The 13,664-nt window shown below is 52.3% G+C and overlaps 1 long non-coding RNA gene across 1 annotated transcript; it reads right to left on the minus strand.

Moving 5' to 3' along the window:
• Nucleotides 1–787: 787 nt before the first annotated feature.
• LOC104002999 (uncharacterized) lies at nt 788–8,172 on the minus strand. The gene is made up of 3 exons (XR_675489.3): nt 8,016–8,172; nt 1,107–1,369; nt 788–887 (listed from the first exon to the last, which is right to left on the minus strand). It is a non-coding gene; the product is annotated as an uncharacterized LOC104002999 (long non-coding RNA).
• Between the last annotated feature and the right edge of the window lie 5,492 nt (nt 8,173–13,664).

The raw sequence follows: 13,664 nt of genomic DNA on the forward strand, positions 1-13,664 counted from the left end.
AGTTATAAGCGGGTTGTAAACACAGACTGGGCAAACCAGCTCTGTCCCATCTGCCTCCAGGCTGTGGGCATGACGTAGTCTTGAAGATAAGAGTCAGGAAACTTAATTTATTAGCAAGAATTAGGGTCAGCCACATGCAACACAAAATCCAAACTAACAGTGGCTTAACCAAGATGGCAACTTCTTTCTTCTCTTATATAGAACAAGTGCAGAGGTAAGTGGTCTCAGGCTAGTAAGGCAATTCTGGGGTTATCAGAACTCAGTATCCCTCTGTCTTTCTGCTTCTGCCATCCTAGGGCTGAGCTTCCATTTCCAAGGCCCTGACTTGGTCCAAAATGGCTGCGGGAGCTCCAGCCATCACCTTCCAGGTAGCAGGGAGGGAGGGAGTGGGAAGAGCATCTGAAGGCAGTGCTCCCTCCTAGCTGAGCCGCCTGCCCCAAAGTCCCATGGAGCATGGCCTTTCTCATCCCAAGGCTGGAATTTATTCCCACAGCCACACTTCATTGCTTAGAAAGCCAGAAAATATGGTCTTTTATAGCTGGTTCCATTACCTCCCCAAATATAACAGGGATTATCTCACTAAGGAGGAAAAGGTTGACAGCTCTTGGGTGGAATGAGCATTTCTGCCCCTCCTTGGATCCTGTTTCTCTGTGCTTCTGGCTGTGCAACTGTAACCTCAGTTTTCTACATCTGTGAAATGAGGAAAATCAACCCAGGCTCCTCCCCCAAGGCTTGATTACAGAAAAGTTAATTAAAACAAAAAGACAATTCTTTAACTCACAGGAAGGAAAATAAGCTGGTGAGACCTGGCAAACGCAGCGGGTGCAACGTGGCCTGGCTGTCCTCACGGATGTCCATACTCCAGGGAGTGGGCGATTACAGGCTCCCTGCAACGAAGCCCTTTGAAACATAAGAATTCTTTTGAAATATGACTAATTACCCCCCACCTGACTTTAAGACTAGATTTTAATGTATGAGGCTTTTTCAAAATGAACCTCACCTGTGCTGCTGCCTTTCCCAAGCAGGCTAATGATAGAGAACAGCTGGCAGGAAGCCAGGCGGGGACGGGGGACAATGGGCAGATGAGAAACAGAAAATCCACCCACCTTGCGGTGCCCAGTAGGACCAGCCTCCTCTTCTCCAAACTTTTGGCCTGAATTCCTCCTAACAAGGACTCCAATGAATCCCATCCCTCTTCCTTCCCCATCTAGCTCTGGTGCAGATACTAATGAGTGCTGGAGGGACCCAGGGCTGCGAGCAGCCACGCAGTACCGATGTGGACCGTGACGGCAGTTCTGTAGTTACAGGTTGATGCTCCTTCTCCCAGACACAAGAGTCTGTAGGCCGTGGAGATGAGAAGGCAATGCCTCTGCCAGTGGGGAGAAGGAGGAAGAGGATGAGGTCAAGGAATACGAAGCAGCAGAGGGGAAAGACCGTAGGAGGCTCTGGTTTAGAAAAGCAAATCCAGCCTCCAAGAGCAACACCCTAGTGAGGGCTTCACTCTCCTCAAAGGAAAGTTGCAATAAACAGAATAGAAGACAGGTGGGAATCAGCCTGGCAAACATGGCGAAACCCCGTCTCTACTAAAAATACAAAAATTAGCCAGCTGTGGTGGCATGCACCTGTAATCCCAGCTTCCCAGGAGACTGAGGCGGGAGAATCACTGGAACCCAGGAAGCAGAGGCTGCAGTGAGCCAAGATCACGCCACTGCACTCCAGCCCTGGGCGACAGAGCATGACTCCGTCTCAAAAAACAAAAAACAAAAAAAATGGAGGGAAGGACAATGAGGAGAGAGAAGGAGAATGAAGACACCGATATGACTTTGGGCAGCTACAACTCTGGCTATGTCTGCAAAGCCTGGAAGGATGACATATCCTCGTAACTGCACTCAGAATGCAAAAGAGCCAGGGAACATTTCTCCTGAGCTCACATTTCTATAAAGCCTTAAACACCTATGAGATCTAGGGGAAATGAGATGGTGACATGCAGGGATTCCATTAGGCATCATGGAGAACCTCTCAGCTGCAATAGCATCCCAGAGAGGGCTACATTTGAGGAAGTTTTGCAGGATGAATAGGAGTTCACTGAATGGGCCAGGAGGAAAGAGCCTTCCGGGCAGAGGCAGCATTGTGTACAAAGCCCAAGAGTGTGAAACGTCAAGGGATGTGCAGCTGATTGGGTCTGGATGAATACAGATTTGTAGGGAGGGAGAGCAACTGGGGAGAAGGTAGGAGAAACCAGTGGGTCCCTCTCCTAGGGAATTTCCAAGTTGCCCACAGGGTGTGGGCTTTGGCCAAAGGTAACTGGGAGCCACTGAAAGATATTAGCAAGGGGGAAGCACATTTTAGAACAAGCACTCTACTGCAGAAAAAGGATTTTTAGCGGAAAGACGAATTGAGGAAGAGGTAGCAAGGTCTGGAGTTACTGCAGGAGTAGTGGGGACAGAGGATAACAGGGCCTATCTGAGGGGTGTTGACATGACTCGGAAGCATGTGGAGGGATCTAGGATGACCCCCAGATTTGACTTGGGGACAGGGTCGAGGGTGACACTATGAGCTGGGTAAGAAACACAGAAGGAGGAAGGAGTCTGAGAGGGAAGTGATGAGTTTGCTTTTTTTTTTTTTTTGAGACAGAGTCTCACTCTGTCACCCAGGCTGGAGTGCAATGGTGCAATCTTGGCTCACTGCAACCTCCACCTTTTGGGTTCAAGCTATTCTCCTGTCTCAGCCTCCCAAGTAGCTGAGACTACGGGCATGAACCACCACACCCTGCTAATTTTTTGTATTTTTAGTAGAGACAGGGCTTTGCCATGTTGGCCAGGCTGGTCTTGAACTCCTAACCTCAGGTGGTCCGCCTGTCTCAGCCTCCCAAAGTGCTGGGATTACAGATGTGAGCCACTGAGCCCGACCTGAGTTTGCTTTTGGATATGTCGATTTTGGAGTGGCAGGCGCCTTCAGGTGGAGACAGGTAGGAGGCCATTGGATACATGGTGCAGAAGTGTAGGCCTATGTAGGTCATCCATGCATGCCTGGCTCTGGGATCTTCGCTTTAGTCATTTAAATCGTGGGCCTGCTGTCTTTTCTTACGCCTCCAGGAACCTGGCCACATCTAGAGCAGAGTAAGTGAGCCACTTGGGGAGGGCAGAGGCTGCTGGGATGGCAAGGGAGGTTGAGTGGGAATCTCCGGAGAGGAAACCTCCCTCCCCGCAGCCCCCGCTGTCCCACTTGTGAGACGGAGCTCTGGGACCAAGCAGTACACCCACGCACAAGACAAAAACTTCTTCCTCAGAGCTGCTCACATAGGGAGCAAAATGCTGATGAGACGCAAATTGTCTCCCTAGGAGGCCTCCGGTTGAGAAGCCTAGAGCCCTTCTTTGCTATAACTCTAGAAAGCACAGACCCACAAATGAAGGGAGAGAGGGAGGAGACAAAGTAGGGATGATAGAGAGAGGCAAGCAATGGTGAGGACTCAAGGAGAAGAGGGAGCAAGGGGAGAGCAGAGAGGAGTGACCCTGGGGCCCAGAGACAGGAGAGACCAGTCAGCAAAGGATCAAAACCGTGACTGGAGTCCTTCGAAAGCAACCCTCCCGTTTCCTCCAGTGACCTGGGGGAACAGATGGTCTCAGCAGCTCACTCTGTCTGGGACAGGTACCCACTCCCAGCTACAATCTCCTCTGAGGGTCTGGTCTACCACTACCCCTCCAAAAAGCCCATCTTTGCTGTTCCTGAGACAAAGACACTGCTCACAGGTAATCCTGGCCAGACAGATCAAGCCTGCCTCTCCAGTGGGGGAGTGGAAATTGGATTCACCTTGTCAGACTTGATACCTGGGACTGCTCAGAAATTGCAAGACTATTTACTCTCCTCTCCAGCCTGAACCCTGGATGCAGAGAAATAAGCCCACTTTAAGGGACATCGCCAAAGTCAAGAGCCCTCCTCTGTGACCCTGGTTTCCTGGCTTCCAAGAAGGGAGGTGGCTGAGTGTCAGACTGGAATCATCCACTCACAACAGGCAATGCTTTCCAGAGATCAGGCACCGAGCGTTGGTCCCTTAGACTCTTCTGAAATGAGGGTGTGGAGGGGATGGGGAGGCAGAAACAAAAGATGTGTGAGATGAGAAGGGAAAGACCACTTCCCATGTATGGCAGCTTCCCTCTCACCATTGCAAAGATCATGAGCCAATTATTCCATCAAGTTAGATATTAGCGAATCTAACTTTATTAGAGCTTCAAGGCGCATGAAACGTTAATCATGGAAACCTTGATATTCTGCAGGAGAGACTTACTCTGGGAAGAGAAAAACACTTTCATTTTCCTTTGAGGTTAATACAAGGCTAATTTGAAAGCACTCGGTTAATGAGAAAGCTAAAAATACCTCTAGTACGATCACATGCCTGAGTCCCAGCCTCAGTGGCTCCAGCCTCTCTAGAACACGAAGCCAGCTTCGGGAGGGAGAAACAGCTCTGGACTCAGAGGACCAGCACCTACGTCCCCAGCTGGTTACAGAGGCGCACCTGTCCTGAGGCTGCCAGATTGACAGAAGAAAACAGGAGGCAGAGAAAGTGAGGCGACTCCACTGCTCTTTATGTCCCTCCATGGGGGGACATAAAGATTTTACTTTGACTAAAATCTCAAGTGCTACCAGGAGTGGGGATGGGTTTTCCCTGAGCCACACATGCTCCCTCGCCCAGCCCTGCCCACAAGGGCAGCCATGGGACAGTCAGCAAGCAGCGTGCTCACTGTGGTGGAGGAGAGGGTTTTCCTCCAGGGGAAGCAAATTGGACAGTAATCAACCCCCCCGCAGGTGATTGCAGCAGCTCACCAAGTAACCAGTAGCCATCATGGCAAGAAAGGGATGAATTGGGCAAATTGAGAAGGCGCGGCCCACTTCAGCCTCGTGGGCTCCTGAGCACGCGCACGCACGTGTGTATTAAACCCAGAGAGGAATTTGATTTAACAGAAGAAAAGCCCTCAGGGCTGGCAGCTGTGGGAGCTATTAAGGAGGAGCGAGGAAGGTTCTATGTGTCTGAAAAAATGATCTGAGGAGGTCAGCGACAAAGCCACCAGGGGCTGTCTCCTCCAGGATCTCCAGTTGCCAGGAACCAGGCTGCTGGACACGGGTTTGAAGCTGCCACGGACAGGGCTCTCTCCAGGCTGTGGCCTCAGAACCTGGACTCCCAAATAAACCATCTATGGGCCTCTGGGCTTATGAGATGCAGAGATTCCCTTCTTTACAGTCCAGGCTTTGCAGGAAAATGAAGAAAGCAGAAGTCGGGGGAAAGTGTCATGTGCTCTGTCCCCCACCCCAGAGACACATATGGTACATTTTATCCAGAGCTGGCTCCTCGCAGGGCTCTGGATCTGCATGCAGCTGGGGCCAGCGCCCTTCCTCCAGTGTAGCCAGCGATCCCCCTCCATGCCCCCTGCAATGCAGCTCCCACCGGGCTGAATGATAGAGGTGGCTCCATCTCTCTCTGTTTTGCCATTGTCAATGGCATGCTTATTTCACCTTTTACTTTGAGTAAAATCTCAAGTTTAAAGAACACCAGGAGGCCAGGCCTGTTGGCTCATGCCTATAATCCCAGCACTTAGGGAGGCTGAGGCAGGTGGATTACTTGAGGTCAGGAGTTTGAGACCAGCCTGGCCAATATGGTGAAACCTTGCATCTACTAAAAATACAAAAATTAGCCAGGCATGGTGGCGGGCACCTATAATCCTAGCTACTCAGAAGGCTGAGGCAGGAGAATTGCTTGAAGCCAGGAGGTGGAGGTTGCAGTCAGCCGAGATTGCACTACTGCACTCCAGCCTGGGCAACAGAGCAAAACCCTGTCTCAAAATAAATAAATAATAAAGAACACCAGGAGCAGATATTTGAGTGTCAGAAACACATGCCAGGATTCTCTTCCACCTCTCACCCTCCCCCACCTCCCCCCACCTCTCACCCTCCCCCACCTCCCCCCACCTCTCACCCTCCCCCACCTCCCCCCACCTCTCACCCTCCCCACCTCCCCCCACCTCTCACCCTCCCCACCTCCCCCCACCTCACCCTCCCCACCCTCTGCTCCAACCTGGAACCAGGAATGAAACACAGGGCCAGGTTTAGCCACGGGCAGGTGGGAGGCAGAGAGATCTCCGCTCTCAGGGTGACTGGCAATTGCAAAGAATTCCTCTTCCCTGGACTCCAGGGTTAGAAAAGCAAAGCCCACCCACTCCCTAATCCATCCACCTCACATTTATTAAAGGCCTACTATGTGCCCAATGGGATGCGAGCACCTCCACCAGGGAAAGCCCAGATCGACTCACATAAGAAGACAGATACTAGACAAATAAACCCACTGAACCCATGCACTGAGGAGTTCTGGTTTGTTAGAGCAAATAGGAAGTGGTTTTATGTGTCCCTGTAACTCCCCCTAACTACATTCCGTCAAACCTCCCCTGCCTGCTCTCTTAAAGACATCTGGTCAAATTATATACATTTCAGCTGTGCCCAGCTATTAGCGCTGTCTCACCCCTATATTTGGTCCAGTTTGTTTTAAAACTTCTGTCTTTGCAAAGTTCAAAGCTCCACTCCTCCCTTCCCATCACCATCCTCAGCAGGCCAGGCCTGGCCATGGCTGTTGGGGGTTTTGGGGCGGGGTGGGGGTCCTGCTCTTTGTACTCTCCAGCCACTGCCTCCCTGCCTGTCTGGCTCCCCCAGCCATGAGGGGCTGGGGAGACCTCAGGAGGCTCTGGCTGGTGGCCTAAGTCTGAACGTCCGTCCCTGGTCCCACTGTGAGGATGGGGGTCACATGGACCCTGAAGGGGCCCCCACAGCACCATTCCTTGATCTGGGAGGTCCAGCTCCTGCCAACTTCATCCCCACCCCCACCGCTTCCAGCCCCTTGCCCCTCACCCAGCCAGGGACCTTGCTGGGTGGGGCACCTGCGCGATGGCTGCATCTCAGCTCCCTCCCATGGGGTTCACTCCATGCAAGGCAGGGGCGCACAACTCTGCCCGCCAGGTGGGAGAGCAGGTGACATCCTGGCCACCGTTCCCTGGACGCAGCTGCCCTAGTTATCCCCGTCCTCAGCCTGCATAGCTAGGCAGTCTGTTGGCTACGCTGCTGGCCTAGCGGGGAGCTGCCATAATGTGGGAGAGAAAGTCCCCCTTTCCTTCTTCCATAGAAAGGGAGAGAACAGCCTTCCTTCAGAAACCACACTTCAGCAAGGCCAGCTTCCTCCAGCCTTTGGTTGACTTGGGGCAAGGGAGATAATAATAATAATAATAATAATAATAATAATAATAATGGGTTCCGTACCCATTTTCCAGGCTCGCTCACTGACTCATTTAATCCTCACCACAACCTGTGATACCAGTACTATTGATATCTTCAATTTATTTTATTTTATTTTGAGACAGGGTCTCACTCTGTCACCCAGACTGGAGTGTAGTGGTGTGATCTCAGCTCACTGCAACCTCCACCTCCCAGGTTCAAGCGATTCTCCTGCCTCAGCCTCCCAAATAGCTGGGACTACAGGTGCCTGCCACCATGCCCAGCTAATTTTTTTTTTTTTTTTTTTAGGTAGAGATGGGGTTTTACCATGTTGTCCAGGCTGGTCTCAAACTCCTGAGCTCAAGGTACAAAGAACAGGGCCCCCACCCCACCCCAAAACCCCAAACAGCCATGGCCACCTCTGCCCACCTAGGCCTCCCAAAGTGCTGAGATTACAGATGTGAGCCACTGTATCCGGCCCAATATCTTCATTATAGAGATGAGTAAACTGAGACAAAGGGAGGTGATGCGGCTTGCTCAAGATGACACAGGAAGTGCCAGGAGCTGGCTCTGCAGCTCACACCCTTGCCCGGCTCTGAAGCAGCTCCCTGAGCCCTGTGGGGTGGAAGCAGGTGGCAGTTTTCCAAATGTAAGATGGGTGCGCTGAGCCCTTTCCCTCTCCCTCTGGGACAGCTACCTGCAGCCTTGCTGTCAGGGCCAGGATGCAGGGGGGCGCAGCAGGAGTGTGTGACAGGGACACTTACCTCTTCCAGAAATGGGGCTGATGGCACCTCATGGAAAAGACCAGGCGGGGCCTGTAGCAGGAGGCACTTGGGTTGCTGGAGGAAGGGAGGGAAGGGATGGAACCTGGAGTGGGAGGAGAGAGGGGCGGAGTCCTGGGCAGGTGACAGCTTCTGCATAGCTTGGAGGCTGTGCTGAAGACATGAGGTTTGTCTTAGGAGCAATGGAAAGTTGGAAGGATTTAAGCAGAGCTAGGTCAGATCCTAAAGACTGGACCCAAGGGGAAAAGTAGTTAGCACAGGGCCCTCGGCTGCTGGAAAGCAAACAGGGCTGTCTTTGAGCCCTGGCCTGGTTTGCCCTGGCCTGGTTTCCTGCACCCCATCCAACCTAATAGAGGTGGGGGGTCTTGGGGGAGGACTGAGGTGGATGGGTCTTACTCAGTGCTTTGGGGACCCTCCCTAAGGTGACTCAGAACATCTGTGCAGCAGCCTAAGGCCCAGCAAAGGAAGGGACTGCTGAGGCTTCCTGCCTTGCTCCTTCCCTCCGGGTCCTGCACGCAGCTCTCCGGAATCCCACCCATCTCGGGAATACATCGAGCTATGGAAGATAACCCTGTAATGTGCAACTAATGTTCTGTGGACAGTTACACAGCGGCGCCACCGCAGACTCAGCAACAGGGGATGGAAGGCCACCCCTCCCGCAGACAGGGCCTGCCCTGCCGCCCAGCTGCTCTATGTTGGGGCCTCCCAGGAAATGAGAAAGGAGCCCAGGCACCAGCCCTGCAGCATCCTGGAGGAGCCCGTCCTGGCCTGAACACAAAGACAGAGGCCAGAAAACCCTATGGTGCTCAGAGGGGGACCCTCGGAGGCCACAAACCCAGCTAGATGGCTGTAGCAGCTGGTGCACCTGTGTTAAAACCTGACTCTGCCCCCGCTCCTAACAGCTTCCACTTGCGGAGTGCTTTGCCGACTTCACCCAGTTAAACCTTTGGAACAGCCCCGTGGGGAAGGTGTTTTCCCCACTCTGTGATTGAGGAAACAGAGGCCCACCACGGTGGTCACACATCAGGACTGGGAATTCAAACTCTGCTCTGATTAATTCAAGGCTCTCAGCTCCTCGGCCAGGACAGAAGGCAAGCCACTCATGCTCTCTGAGCTCCCGTTACTCATTCGTAAAAGACCGACGACAGCTCCCGCTTTCCAGAGTTTGCGAGGAGTCCGTGCTGGCAGAAGGCCTGGCACAGGGCTGCAACGTGGCTGCATTTGATTGGGGTTCTCCAGGGAAACAGAGCCAACGGGATGTGCCTATCTAGGTCTAGAGAGAGATTTAGTTCAAGGGATTGGCTCACTGGATTGATGAGGGCAGCAAGTCCAAAATCTGCAGGGTGGGCTGGCAGGATGGAAAAGGGAGGAAGAGATGCAGTTGAGTCCGAAGGCCGTTGCTGGCAGAACTCCCTCTTTCTCGGTGGACGTCAGGCTTTGTTCTGTGCAGACCTTCCACTGATTGGGCGAGGCCCACCACACCATGGAGACCCATCTGCTTTGCTCAGAGTCCATCACTGTCAACGTCATCTCATCCAAAAAACACCTGCACAGCAACATCCAGGGTAATGTTTGGCCAACTATTTGGGCACAGCCGAGTTGACAGCAAATTAGCCATCACAACGGTGAACACACACCCGTGGCGGCCGTTCTGAGCAGAGATGCTGCCGCTGCCAACGGCACCCACAGCTGGGGTTTGTGTGTTCATGGTTCATCCCTAGGGATGTGGGAACTCATGAGTGAAAATGTGGCACGCACACAGGTCTAAAGGGGACCCGTGGCACTGGATACCCCCAGGAGGTGAGCCAAGCTATGCCCAGATCCTGGGGCCAGAAGGGCCACTTCACTGACCCAGTGTTGGGGGTGGGGACTGTAGGAGGCGGCCAGAACTGGGTTTAAATCCTGGCTCTTGGCTATGACCGTGGAGAGAACAGGGAACCTCCCTGAGACTCAGTCCGGCCTCCATGAAATGAGTATAGTGACTGCAGCTGCACGGGGCCCCTGAAAGGAGGCAATACGTCAGCGGATGTAAAGCACCTAGGCTGGACCCAGCCCATGCACAGACGCCTTCCCTTCCCAATCTTACCGAAGAGAGGAGGAGCATGTCCAAAGCAGAGGAGAAACTTAATTAGGATTGGAAAAATGTGAATTCCAAGGCTTATTAAATTCATGATATTTTTACTTACCATGTACCCAGAAATATATTTAGCAAAGCAATTTACACCATCACTGGCTGATGGATTGTGGTTTTCTAAGTTGGGTTTTAAGATGTAAATGGGCTCCAATCAGAGCACTGCTGGGAGGGAGAAAACCTTCCTCTCCACCGCCCTGGTCCTTGGGCTCCAGCCTCACCTGTGCAGCCTCCCAGGACGGACAGATGGCCCTGCGCTCCCACTCTCCACGGAGGCTCTGCTGGGATGGGGCAGGGAGTAGAGACAATAGAATATCAATGATAATGACCATTTATCCAGCACTCACTATGTGCCAGATGCGGGAGCTTTACCTCTGCTACTCACTTGACTCTCGCAGCACCCTTGTAAGATGAAGGGCCCTCGGGCACCTTACCAGCTGTGTGATCTTAGGCAAACCACTTGGCGCTCGCTCGCTCACTCACTCTGTGTGTGTGTCTGTGTGTGTGTGTGTGTGTGTGTCTGTCTCTTGCTTGCTCGCTCTTTCTCCCTACCTCAGTTTTCCTCATCTGCAAAGTGGAAATACTAATAACCTTCTACTGGAGAAGCCCAGTGGCTGGAAGTTAGTAAACACTCAGATTTAGAAATGGGTGAAAAGGAAAATTTCCTGCCCAGGGTCAACCAGCTAGTAAGTAGTGGAGTCAGGATTCCAAAGCAGGTGTCGGCGCTAAAGCTCTTGACTGTGAGTGGGGATAGACAGGCACACAGACACGCAGACGGGGCCTCTCTCATGTCCACATGTAAGCATGGGAGGGGGGTCAGTGAGGTGTGGCTAGACCTACCCCAGCAACCCACACACACTCCCAGGAAGCCCAGGCAGGGATCGCGCTTCTGGGACCCGCTGACACTTTCCAGATGAGGCAAGGTTTGCTCCACAAGGTCCCGGCTTCCGCAGGGCAGGCCAGCTACAAGAAGACGCCCAGCCCAGTGCCTTCCTTCTTGTCCGTCACTGTCCTCCCTCTGGAGTGCCCTTGCCTGAATCAAGGGCTTGCTGGAGCAGGACAAGCAGCTGGCCTTGAAATTTTATTTACTGAAATAATTTGCTTATAAGCCAGAGTTTTAATGCAAAGCCAAACATCGTCCTCGCTCCAATGAAATCATCACAATTTTCAAATTAATGGAGTTGACTGTACATGGAACATCTGACTGGGGAAGGCTGGTGAGCTCAGGGTCAGTAACCATTTCCCAGGAGGGAAGTGAAATGGGAATGCTGCTGTTGGGGCTGGGATATCTGGGTGGGAGGGACACTGGCTGTGGGGCCCCAAGCCTGCTGGCAGGAGTTGGGACCAGCCCTAGAGAATCCTCTGAGCGCTCCCCTTCCAGCGCCGCGGGTGAACAGGCTGAGCTTCCATGCTGCTGGGATTGTGCATGGAATGCAACCACCCATCCCTTCACTTGCTTCCAGGACTATGGAAACCTTACTTGTGCTTTGAGATGACACTTCCATCAGGAAGCCCTCCCAGATTTTCCCAGTTGAATTGCTCCCTCTACATGTGGACACTTCTGTAGCTCCTTAAGCCTGAAAACTGGAAGCTCCTAGAGGCCAGAGACCTTTGTCTTCTGCTATCTCAGACCTTCCCCGTATTCCCACCCAGTGCTCAGCATGTTTATAATATGTCGTGGCTTCTCCAGAAATGTTTGTTGATTTGAACTGAGACATATTCTGGTTGGGTATTTTTTCAATTATTTTAAGAAAAAATATATATATATAAACAATCTAAGTAGAATTAGAAAATACGTGGGCAGCAAGAATGCTCGTTAGGGGGTGCGGCATGGAGGGCAGAGAGCCCCTGGCCGGGCCTCCTCCTGACCTCCCCACCTGCCCCCTGGGCACCTCCTATAGCCTGGTCACCACCACACATGCTTCAGAATTAGCCACCAGCAGGATGGCGAGGCCCCAGGAACCATCCCTTGAAGGAAGTCAACCTGCTGCTCTGGAAGGTTCTCAGAGACCCCAGAAGAGGCTGCCCGAGGCCTGGGAAGGACCCCAAATTACACAGATCTAATGTTAGTGGCCTAAGCAGGGTATGAAGATATGGACTGTATTCTGGCATCTCTTAATATTAATAGTTGCCAGCAGGGGCCCTGGGACCAGGGGAGCAACAGGGGTGGGAGGTGGGAGCCCACCCCACCCCACCCCACATCTGATTCATTGAGATGCTGCACAGTGGCCAAGGGACAACGTTCTGACCTTATTCCCCCCACAGGTGGGCCCAGTGCCAACCACAAGGGACTTGGGTGGACAAGTGCCCAGCTCTCTTCGCTGGCCCCTCCGAGACCACCTTCTTCCAACACTCCTGGCAGGAAGTGGTGGACTCACTTTAGAACCCGGAGGACTCAGAGGTGCCCTAGGAATCTGACTTGCAAATCAACTGTGGAGTATTTACCAGGCCACGCCCTGCCGTCAGGACTGCATTCTCAACAGTGAAATTGGGCCATTACCCTCCCTTGATCTTGTGCTATTTGTCTGTAATGGGTGTGGGGCTCCTCCTCCCAGCAGCTGGGTCTCTCCCCTGCAGCTGGCCACAGAAGTGGCAGAGACCCTGGCGGAGTGACTGCAGCTTTGCAGGGGGCTGACTTTACTCCAGCCCCTGGGCACTGAGCTCTGGGCTTCCAGATGCCCCCAAAGATGAGCAGAGGCTATAGACACACATCAGACATCACCCAAGATGTGCACCCTCTCATTTCTGGGGGGTTGCAGGAACAGGAACCCCAAACAATGTGACTTGCCTTTGCCTCACCCCATCCCAGGGTCAGCTGTCTTAGTGTCATTATTCCCTTCCAGAAAAGACATGAATATTCCTCTTAGCCTCTGCAGGCACTAAATAATAATAATAATAATAGTAATAATAATAATGATAACACAAAATAAAGAGCATTTAGGCTGGGTGTGGTGGCTCATGCCTGTAATCCCAGCACTTTGGAAGGCTGAGGTGGGGGTACCGCTTGAGCCCAGGAGGTTGAGGCTGCAATGGGCGATGACTGAACCACTAAACTCCAGCCTGGGCAGCCAAGCGAGACCCTGTCTCTCACACACACACACAAAGAACATTTAATATGGTTTTTATTTTCAAGCTATAAAGTTAATACATAGTGACTGTAGAATACCTGAAGCATGCGGAGTAGTATAAGGAACAATACTAAAATCGGCTTATCCACTGCTAGAGGTAAATACTGTTAACGTTTTGGTGTATTCTCCTTGAGACTTTTCGTGTGCGCGCGCGTGTGTGTGTGCGTGTGTGTACGCGCACGAACATCTATGTGTCTACATTATAAAGCACAGTTAGGATTATACTATATGCACTTTTGAGTCCTTCTCTTTTTAATTAACATGATATTATGAGCCTTTTCTCACCCAACAGAACAGCCTGTAAGGGCCCCTTGCCTTTTCCACTTGCGTTTTAGCCCTTCAGAGGGCAAGGTTCCGGCTGTCCACACCCCT

This window comes from Pan troglodytes, chromosome 19, assembly GCF_028858775.2.
Source record: "Pan troglodytes isolate AG18354 chromosome 19, NHGRI_mPanTro3-v2.0_pri, whole genome shotgun sequence".
Classification (NCBI taxonomy): Eukaryota; Metazoa; Chordata; class Mammalia; order Primates; family Hominidae; genus Pan; species Pan troglodytes.